Source organism: Falco punctatus, assembly GCF_963210335.1.
Source record: "Falco punctatus genome assembly, chromosome: 19".
Classification (NCBI taxonomy): domain Eukaryota; kingdom Metazoa; phylum Chordata; class Aves; order Falconiformes; family Falconidae; genus Falco; species Falco punctatus.
The window spans coordinates 6,502,411-6,513,421 of record NC_137599.1 but is presented as its reverse complement, the minus strand read 5'-3'; positions in this window follow the sequence as shown (position 1 = coordinate 6,513,421).

Here is an 11,011-nt window from a genome sequence, read left to right as displayed (position 1 = left end):
GCCCTGCCGGGCAGCATTCTAAACATCCCGCAGCACTGCCCACCACACTCCTGGGAGGGCAAAACCAGTGTGCTCCAGGAGAGACCTTCGATGTTGGGGAAAAAACACCCTGAAAAAGAAGATAGCTTCCTCCTCTTGCCCCTCTGAGTTACTTCAGCTGCTGTAAAAGAGCATTAAAAGTCTCAGTCCACTTATTTTGAAGCATTTGCTGATTTGGGCACAAGGCTCCTATTTCTGCACCTCAGTGCTGTTAGCAATGCTGCCCTCAGCACCCCAAAGCACAGGATCAGCCTCCTGAGAACCTACACAAAACCCTCAGACCCAGGGAGATTGATTTAGACGGAGGTAAGTTTTTGCAACGAATCCAGGAAGGTCTTGGAGGGCTCAGCTCCAGGTAGGCAAAGGGATACAGGGTGCATTTCAGATGCTGAATACTCACATGGCAGTCAGGCATCCAAATTAGGGGGGAAAACCCCAGGCAGGGAGACAGGTAAATCTTCCCCCAAACAAGAAGTTGGTACTTGCCCCAAAGAGCTTCCGATGGCTCCTAGGAAGGTGTGTGTCCCCAATGAACTTGGGACACATGGGCGAGGGCAACTGGGACCTTGCAGGGTTGGTGTTGGAATTGCTTTGCACAGGATTGTGTGTGGGTTTGCGCATAAAAGTATTTACACGTTGCAGTTTATACGAGCTTGAAATAGGATGCTCATATGTAGCTAGTTTTATTTTTGGCTGGCCTGGGTCGCGCTCTAGCAGGAAACATAATGAGGACCAGAACTGCGCGCACATAAAGAGCATTCCCTTTTTTCATGCTCCCACACCACACAGCACTGCAAATAAACAAAGGAAAATAATTGCAATCAATCCATTAGGTTTAATCTGCTTCCTCTTAATCCCCATCCTCCCCTGGGAAAGAGGCTGGAACGGAGAAGAGGAGCAGAGCTGGGCTGTGAATGAGAGCTGAAGGGTTTCTGCCTGCAATGCCTGGGAAGGGAGCCTGGAGCCGGCAGGCAGGACCTGGGGGTGGCAATGAGCATCCTCACTGCCACCCCCCTCACCCTCCCTGCATCCCTGGCTGAAGCCATGCTGGGGGTGGGGGGGCGCAGAGAGGGGGAGGGAAGCGAGGAAAGGAGCTTTGTGAGGTGGTCTTCATGTGTGGGATCAGCTGCATTAGATGGTCCTTGGGGAGAGCAACCTGATTTACGGTTAGTGGGGGGGGGGGGAACACAAACCAACCAAAAAACAGTAAGATCTGGAAAGGAGCCTGATGTTTGCATCAGCTGGTGAGCAGAGCTGGGGAAAAGGCCCTGGAAAACTTCCTTCCCCTTCTTTATGGGTGCCTGGGGAAGGAGACAGCAGACCCTGCTTAATCTCACATCTGCTGTAAGGAGCTCTGGAGGGGCTCCCCAGGCTGGGGACTGCCTTTGACGGGCAGAAGGAGGAGGAGGACAGCCACCAGCACAGGAACACAGGGACAGATCCATGTGGGATCCACACACCCAGTCTGGCCACCCCCAGCAAAAAACCACCACTTTGCTAAACCACTCACCATCCCCAGCACCAGGTCTCAACTAACCTCACCAGTCAGCCAGAAAAAGGAAAAAAAACCCAAACCCCACACATTAAAATCCCACAACACATTGAGATGCTTTTGATTCAACTCCTGGCCCCTGCAGGGAGCTGGGACCTTCCCCTTGCAGAGGGACAAAGATGGGAAAAGAAAGCTGAGCTTCCAGAGTAGCAGCAGGGCTTTGCACCTGAAACAACAGCTTACGGCACCCAGCTGCCACTGACAAACGCTAATCTCACCTCTATTTCTTCCCCGTCCATCTGTCTGCCTCCAGAAGCAAGCCAAACAAGCGTTCATGCAGATTCCTCCAGCAATTTAACATGGATTTGGGGGTACAACCAGCCACATGGAGCGGGGATTTGGAGAGACTTCGTTCTCTGACCCCAGAGACAACCTTGACCTGCAAAGAGCTCTGCGGTACCTGCCCCAAGCAGGGCATGCAGGTCAGTGCCGGCATCAGCAGCCGCATCTCCCCGCTTTGCAGCCCCAGGCAAAATCTGTCTCCCATATACTGGCAAAAGCCACATTCCCAAATAATGGGAAGCAGGTCGGCAGCAAAGCTGGGAGCATGGGGGCGATGGCTGTGTGCCAGCGCTGGCCCCACAGCTGCCTTGTGCTGTGCAAGCACAGGGAGCTCAAGGGCTGCTAGGAGGCCAGCAGGACCAAGGTGGGACTAAAGCCCCCAGGAGAGGCAGCTTCCCTCCTTCAGCCTGCTCTTAGCTCCTCACCGAAGGCTTTTCCAGCCCCACAGCCCAGACCAGGAGAGGCAGGGCTGAGTCAGCATCACAAGGTACTGGTTTAACCCATCACTGCATCTCCGTTGACTAGGCTTGGGGGAACGCTGTGGTCCGAATGTCGAGTAACTGTGGGTGCTGTTGCAGCATCTACAAACTCCAGCAGAAACGGGGCTGTGCCTGAGGCAGGATAAACCTGGCCCAAAAGACAAGGGGACAAGCTAGTGGGTGAAAAAAGCAACATGCCCTGACAAGGCAGGGCAGAGGCGGGAAGGTCCCTGCATCTCAGGGTGTCTCCCTCACCCTACATGGGGTAGGGGACACAGGGGAGTGGGATGTGGGTGTCCTGGCACAGGTAATCATGGGACAAGGATGTCTGAGCAGTGACAGAGCCAAGACCATCCCCTGCAGCCCCCTCACTGGAAACCACCCCTAATTCAATGCATCTGAGAGATATTGCATGTCACTCACTCACCTGAGAAGGAGGGACAGCAGGGACAGGCAGCAAAGGGAAAGGAGAGGGGAGGTAAAGTCCTGCCGTTCTTGTTCTTGCTCTTCCTCATCCCTGAGTTTCCTCCAGGTAATTCTGTTTTGCTGCAGCTGGGTGCAAACCAAGGGAGGTGGTGATGGGGCTCTACTTTAATGGATGTGGTCTTTCTGAAGGGAGCAGGGAGAGGTTAAACAGCCCCAGATGGGTGTGAATTGCAGGGGGGAGTCAGCAAGGAGACAATGTGAGAGGGGATACAGTGGTTGGGGTAAGGCAGTGGTTTGCTCCAAGCACGTGCAATTCCTGTTGCTGCTGTTGAATCATCTGAGCAGGACCCCGTGTGGAGGGTCTGGCACAGCAGATGTGAGATGTTGCCCAAAATATGCTGAGAAAACCCATCTCCAGCCCAGCAACACAAGAGCAAGGATACAGTGGAACTGCTCAGGGAACCCCAAAGTAATGCCTCAGCCAGGCGAGCTGCGGGGTAAATGGGGGAAAACACTCCGGTTTCCCTCAAAGCTTCACTGAGATGCAAATTGCTGCTGGCTGGTAACTCTGCTGACATTGGAGGCTCCTATGCAAAGGCTGGCTTCATCTGAAGCTGAAAAGAAGCCCCCTGGGTATTGAGCAGTGCTTTTGTTCTGGTAAAAAGACAGCAAGCTGCCATCTCAGAGCATGGGGAAGGGAGCAGTGAGCCACAGAAGTGGTTTCTGATGGAGGTATCACAGCAGCTCCCCTGAAAGTCCACCCTGCTCCTGCAAAAGACTTCAAGCCCTGCACAGCATCCTAGTGCTGAGCAATTTTGGAGGAAACTTGCCAACAGCTCATTTTCCTGGTCTTTTAATTATTTCCTTCATCTGAGTATAAAAGGGGAAGGAAGGCGGGGAATGAATTACAGAGACCAGTGGTCAGGTTGGTTTCTTTCCAAAAGTGACTGAAGACAAAATCACCAAGAGCAGGAAAAAGCCTCTGAGAGGTCTGGAAGAACTGACTTTCTCCTGTTTCCAAGGGAGGATGGGACAGATGAAGGAGATTTTAATTCCCAGGCAAACTGGAGATGTGCTTCAGCCAAGACATTGCTGCTTCACAGGAGGCTTCCAGTGTCCCTTGCTCCCAGGGTGAGCGTGCAAGCAGTCTCCTGGGAGACCTGCACCAGGCTGAGAACCAGACTGTAAGGTTGGTAAAGAGGTTTCAATTCCCTCAAAAGGTGAAAAACCCCACGTAATTCATTCCAGTTCATCAGCTCCCTTTGGCCGTTAGTTGGTGACTCATTTCCCCCATCTGAAATACAGAGAATATAAATCCTCCTTAGACATAAGCTCCCAGGTTAGTTTATTACTCACTTTAAAATAAATATTTTATTCTTTTTTTTTTTTTTTATCTCCAGCTGCTGGGTGTTGGGAACATCTCTTTGTTTTAGAAACAAAACAGAAAAAATCAGAATAAATTTTTCATTAGATGCAAAAAGAGACTCTTCCAAAGTGAGCAGAGGGCAGGCTCCAGTCCTGGATGACGGTTGCTGGAGTTTTGCAATGTAAAGCTCCGGCAACTGTCAGCCAGGACCGGAGGCTGTGCTCTGCTTTGCAAAACTGCCAGATTAAATACTCAGAAATACAGATTTCTGGTTTTCCAACCATGGAGGCCGGGCTGGGTGCCAGGTGAGCCGTGGGAAGGCAGCAAACAGTGGACAACTCTGGTGCACCAGCACTGACCCTTGTGCATGGTCTCCCTTCCCATTTCTGGGCACATCTGTGTCCCCCGCTCCGTGGATAGATGCTGGGGAAGAACCTGGTTTTGCATCCTGTCCTCAAAACCCAAGCCGAATCTTGGTACAGCCCTATCTTTCCAGCTCTCTGCATCATTTCACATCACTGTGCTGCCACGGAGGGGTCACCACCATGGCAGTCTCATGACAAAATCCAATTCTCACTAGTATCAGTCTTGAGTGAAAAAAAAATCCCCCCAAAACTGATGTGAGGCCAGCAAGGATTTTGCTTAGCTCCTGAGCAGGGAGAAAAGTTTCCCTCCCTGCAGGTCCAGCCTGTCTTTAAGCTCAAATCCATCCCACACAATTTCTCCCCCGTTTCCCTTGCACCGCTCCATAGCTGGAAGGGTTTTGTTCCATCTCTAATTGCTTCAGACCTGCTTTTCAGCCTGGAATAATCAGGGCTTTCTGGAGAGATGTTTCAGCTCAACCTTGGAAAATACTCAAGGCTACACACACACACACCAGCCAAGGTCAAAAAACCAGGGGCATAAACCAGTTGCAGATCTGTGGGCAAATAACCACCACCAGCCCGAGCCGAAGCCCAAGCTGGACTTTTCCAAAATGTCCCGAGGGAAGCAGCATCACGCTCATGCAGCTGGACCGCACTGGACACATGCATCCTTGCTGCCCCTGGCCCATTCCAGTGACCCAAAGCCAGAGAAGCACCAAAATGGCATTTTTGAGCTAAAACCTGGTGCAACCTAAAGTACTGACACACTTGGGCTGGGTGCTAGATGCAGTGGGACATGTGGGGGGCAGCCTGGGATGGGGGAGTTCAAACAGGATTAGTGGAATGAGATTGTGGGGAGGTTAGTGAGGAGAGGAACAAAGTCACCAGGCCCTGGAAGGGGAATGAAAAGCGAGGAGAGTTCCACGGCTGCCATGGTCCCGTACCATGCCTGGGAGCACGCCTGGAGAGCAGGGGTGAGTGCTGCCGCCCTCCAGCCCTGCTCTCCTGAGGGAGCCCAGGTTAAGGGCACCCAGGGGGATGTGTGCTGGGCAAGCAGCACAGTCCTGCTTTCCAGAGCTTGGTGAGAAATATATTTGGCCCCCACAGATGCTGCCCAGGGGGGTCGACCACAGCCACACACCTCTGCCCCCCTCCCCCGCTCCCAGGCAGGGCTGCCTGCACAGCCCCAGGAAAGCGCTACCAATCACCCCCTTTCCTTCCAAAGAGCCTCAATGTTATGCTTGAAGTGAAAGGATTGAAACATTTATGATTGAGCCCAGGCTAAAAGTTCCTGGGAATTGCCCATTGCAACCATATGGATTTGTTCCCTGGCTTAAAAAACACAAACACAAAACCCCAAAGACCCCGACCCCAGCTTCCCACCCCCTTCCTTCCTCTCCTCGGCTCAGAAAAACCCCACTGGCTCTCCAGCCATGGCCGCTGGTTTCAATTATCTCTGTGATTAACTTTCTTCATTTTACAGATGGTTCCTGCCTGGCACCCCATTTCCACCCCACTGCAGTGTGGGGGGCAGTGTGGCTGGGGGAGCAGAGCCACAGGACACCCTGGAGTGCTGGTGTGGGGGTACAGTGACGCTCCAGCCTCACTCGGTGATGGGGAGGACAAACCTCTGGGCAGGCTGCCAGAATGCTGAGTTGAGAGGTTACAGGCAGGAAAAATTAAAGGGAAGGGAAGAGAGAGGAGGAAGAGAGAAGCAATGAATGGGGTCAGGAAAGGTTTGGAAATGCAGGATTTGGGGAGGGAGCAGGGAAGAGGGGGGACCTGGTGCTGGGCTTGCAAACACAGCTGCCTGCTTGGTAAGAGGGAAGGTGTGAATGTCAGAGAAGAGCCAAGAAGGAAGCAGCAGGTGATGTCTTTTATCTTGTTGCTCTTGCCCACGCTCAGTCCCTGGGATTCAGCTCTGAGCCCCAACCAGCCTCCCCTCAGCACCCACGGGTGCTGCCTTAGGGCATCCCTGTCTTCCCTACAACAGTCGCACCCAGCGCCCTGGGAACCCAGCTCCCACAGGATGTGGTAGGCTGCAGATGGCGGTATCCAGCACAGTTCAGCACCAGTGCCCTTCTCCATCCCTCCCTCCCCACCTCCTGTCCCTTCCACCAGCTCCAGGTGCTACTGGGCTCATGTTGGTCCACCTATGCCAAAGAGCTCTTTAAAGCCCAGAGACTGCAGGGAGCCCATCAGTCACCATAGTGGGGGGGGTGACCTCCAGCCCAGGCCCTTCCTCAGGCCCCCCACCCTCCACAACAGTGGGAGAGGAGCAAGGAGGACCAAAGCCCCCTTCATCACCCACAAGGATCCTCAGGGGAAGCTGTGGGATGCCCCAACCCACCTCTCCCCCAGCCATAAATCCTGCCCCAATTTCCAGCAGGCGCTAGAAGCTGATTTTATCCTGATTGCCTTCTCTTGACTCAAGATTGAGTTTTTAATCCCCTCCAGCAGGCAGTCCCTGACTGTACCACCTCTTTCCACTCCCCTTTCCCTTCCAGTCCTCCCACCAGTCTCCTGCACTGGCCAGGCAGCAAGTGGGGCCAGCTGGGCTCCATCACCAGCCCTGAGGGGCTCCCCCACCAGCCCTGAGCTTGTATGACCCTTCCCCTGCTGCTCAGCCAAAGGTGGGGCAGGCTGCAGCTCAGATCCTGAGATGGGTCCTGGGGTCTCCCCTGTGCTGGAGAAGGGCAGGATGGAAAAATGAAACCAAGGGGCAAAAATCTCCCCCTTTGAGGGGGGACAGAAGGTCTCAGGGCTGTTTAACCCAGGAGAGAATGGTATATGGAGCTGGGGAGTACCCTGCAGTATGGAAATCTGTTGTAGGATCATCACCTCCGTGCCTTTTGGAGCAAAACAAGTAGCAAGAGGTTAAATCACAGCCAGGGGAATTTCAGCTGGATTATGGGACACACTGGGAGAAAACAGTTGCTGCACTGGCTGTTAGGCTTTGCCAAGACTGGCCTGCTGCTGGGGAGGGTGATGGGGCAGATGCCTGTGGTCTCACTGCACAGGGTTTGCTTTGCTCTGAAGGCTCTTTTCCCCGTGGTGTGAGGATGCAGTGGATCTCCCCCACCATTCACACACCTGTCTGTGTGTCTGGGCTGAGGCACAAGCTGGAAGCCTTTGCTCAGCTGGGGCCATATGCAGACAATTAGCAGATTGGAGCATCATTAAGGGTGCCAGAAACCCTTAATGAGGGTCCATGGGCTTCTGTCAAGGTTTCCTACCCATCCTCGTCTCCTCCTAAAGCCCCCCATTCCCTGATGGCCCATCACCCCTAGGCTGCTGTGCTCAGCCTCTGCTGTAGAGTGAATGCAAAGCCCTAGTGATGGGTTGGGAGGGAAGATGTTGATGTGGGAGAAAAATGGATGTTAGGAAAATACGGAGTGTTTGGCTCTGAACACCGGGGACAGAGACCAGGCTCTGGATGTGGGGGAGTAACAATGGCTGAATCCAGAGATTGGGAGTTTTGTCTTCGAGGAACCAGTGAGTCAAAACTGCAGAGCATCAGCACAAAACCAGGGGAGTCCATGTTTCATTCACCCCCCTGTAACAGGGGTTACAGATCTTGCTGGGCTTTGCCAGGGGGAGCAGAAGCATTTTGGACCCAAGGGAGGATGCAGGGGGATGATGGGGGAGGGGAGGCAAGGTGGGTCACCAGCCTTTCCACACCTCCTCCCTGTAATCCCAGCCTGGGCAGCTGTAACCATCCCCTTTGTCCGGATGAAAAGCAGAAAGGTTGGGTTACCAAATGACACCCACCTCGCTCTCTCCTTCCTGCTTTGTCCATCACTGGCTGCCCCCACCACCGGCTACAGTTACTCCATGGACAGAGGTGCTGGTGGCAGGGAGCTGGGTGTCCCCAAATGGGGACACAACCCGGGCCACAGTGCTTTCATCTCCGCCTCACCGCCTGTGGAGCAGAGATAACCCCTGCCCTGCACAGATCTCCTGGTGAGATAAGATCAGAACCAGTGGGCAGACAAGACTCAGCCCTTCAGCACCCAAAATCTGAGAGTTTCTGCAGTGCCTTTTGCCTCTTTGCAACTCAACCTGTACGGGGTAGTGCAGCCTCGGGGGCTCTGGCTCCAGGAAAACCACAGCTGTTCCCCTTCGCCTGGTCCTTGCACAGCTTTCTCGCTGCTTTTCCAAGCCGTGCTGGCCCTTTGGAAGCAGGAGATGAAATGAGAACTCCCTTGGCATGTTACATCCCACAACGGGCTTGGTGGCTTTGCCAAGCAGCTCAAACCTGGGCAATCCTGGCAATGAGAGCAGCCTGGGAAACCAGGCTGCATTCCAGAGAGGTTGCTTCGGTGACGAAACACAGGTTAATTCCTCTGCTGCCGCTGTCTCCATGCCACCCGGTGCCTTTGAGCCCTGAGCTGAGCCTGCCCATTGTGGTCCCCACAGTACCTGGGAAGCACCTGATTGCAAGAAAGAAGCCCAAAAGTGCTGCTCAGCCCTTGCACAAGCAGCCCAGGGCCTGTGCTCTGCCAGGGAAAGCACCCCCTGGCTATAACAACGTTTCTTGGCTTTCGGGAAAGCTTATTTCTTAACACAGTTGGAGGCTCAGAACAGGGGCTGGGGAGGAATAAAGAGCATTGATCCAACGGAGCGCTGCTCGCTCTGACATCCCAGGCTTTGGCCAAACTCAGCTCCAGTAACACTGCCTTTTTTCTCAGAAGGAGAAGCAATATTTGTCTGGGATGAAGGAGCTGGAAAGCCAGGTGTTTCTGTGCTTTCCCCACTGGCCCTTTGATGGCAGAGGACTAGGAGATGTGGCAGATCCCTGTGTGGCTGTGAGCATCTCCATCTCTCTATTTAAGGTGGGTTTCAGCGCTCCTGGTCTCAGCCCAGCTGGGGACAGGGTCCTGTAGTGTGGGATTAGTGCACAGAAAGCATCTTCCCCCAGGGATGTGTGCTTTGAACAAAACCAGGGGTAAGGGGACAGAGCAGAGGTCCAGCACCCAGCAGTGAGCGTTAGATGGTGCTTTTCACCAGAGACCTGACAACCTGCTGAAATGATTACTTTGTTCCTGAGAGAAACCTGCCCCTTATTTGAAGTTACTGGAAGTCCCCTAAAATATGGAGGCTTTTATGAAAAGGATAATTGCTCTTCATTGCACTGAGAAGCAGTGGGGAGATAGAATCAAAGGCAAACAGCCTCCAGGGTACCTCTCCTGTGGGTAGGAGAAATACTGTATCTTGGCTGCCCCTGCCACTCCTGCCCACCCTGCTGATGCTTTAGTCACCTCTTGGGTTTCATTCATGATGTTCCTAAAATAACTTTTCATTTCTCATCAGGACAGGAAGCCATAAGAAACAAATCAAAGTCCAAGCCTGCTCCAAACACTGATTCCTCCAGCATACCAGGCCAGCTGAGGCTGTGAGCATTTGGATAAGTAAGAATAGGAGAAAGGGCTTTTTAATTTCCTTGAAGCGCAGTGAGTTGCCTGAATTTTGGCATCAATGCTTGCTCTGCACTGCATTCACACACTGCCTCCAGCACCCAGCAGTTTTGATGTCGGTGCATTTGTCCCTTCATTTGAAGTTTTGTGTTGCAGGGACAGCTTCAGCAGCTACCACCCAAGGTGCCGCTGTCACCTCTGGAGCTCCCTCGCTCCCAACCATGTCCCCAAAATTTTAGCACGTGTATTTGCATCACCCCAGCATGTGGGACTGGCTCCCACATGTTCTGACAGAGCAAGAACTCAAGGGAGGGCTTCCAAATCCCTCCCCAGCCCCTGGCCACTGGCAAAGCCACTGACCTGGGGACCGCAGACAAACCACTGAGTTTTGGCTCTGAAGTGCTGGCTGGGAGAATGATGCCGGCAAGGACCCAACATCCCTGAGGAACCCTGCCAGCTACTCTGGAGCTCTGCTGTCCCACAACTCTGCTAGGACTCTCCCCGTACTGCAGCAGCTGCCGGGAGGGCAGCTGGGGCTGAGCGAGGCTGGCTCTTGCTGGCCAGCACGGTTGCTGCTGGCAGGGATGGCTGGAGAGATGCTCAGCCGGCTCCAGTGCTCTGTCCTGGCTGCAAAGGGGTTTTGACCAGGCAATAACTACGTGATGCTGCAGCTGTTGCAATCTGGGGGCTGACAGCAGCTGTAGATGCATCCTTACACCAAGGCATGGGGCAAACCCTCATCCTCAGCCCCTGCCTGGCTCCACAGCACTGGCAACAGCAGAAACAACAAAAAGGGGAAAAATGCCCCATTTCTGCTGCCAGAAGCTGGTACCAGGCACTTGGACTCCTCTCCATCTAAGGAAGAGAAAGGACCATGGCAGAGTGATTCCTTTTCATGAGAGACCCGACACCCTACTGAAGGGATGACTTTGCTCCCCAGAGATCTCAGGATGTTCCTGGGAGATGCTCTGGCAAAGCCTTGGAGCCAGGGATGGGGGGGAAGGCGAGAGCTTCATGCAGCACATCTGGATCTGGACGAGGACATCTGCCCACAGCCTGCCAGCTGCAAAACATCAAGTGTGCAC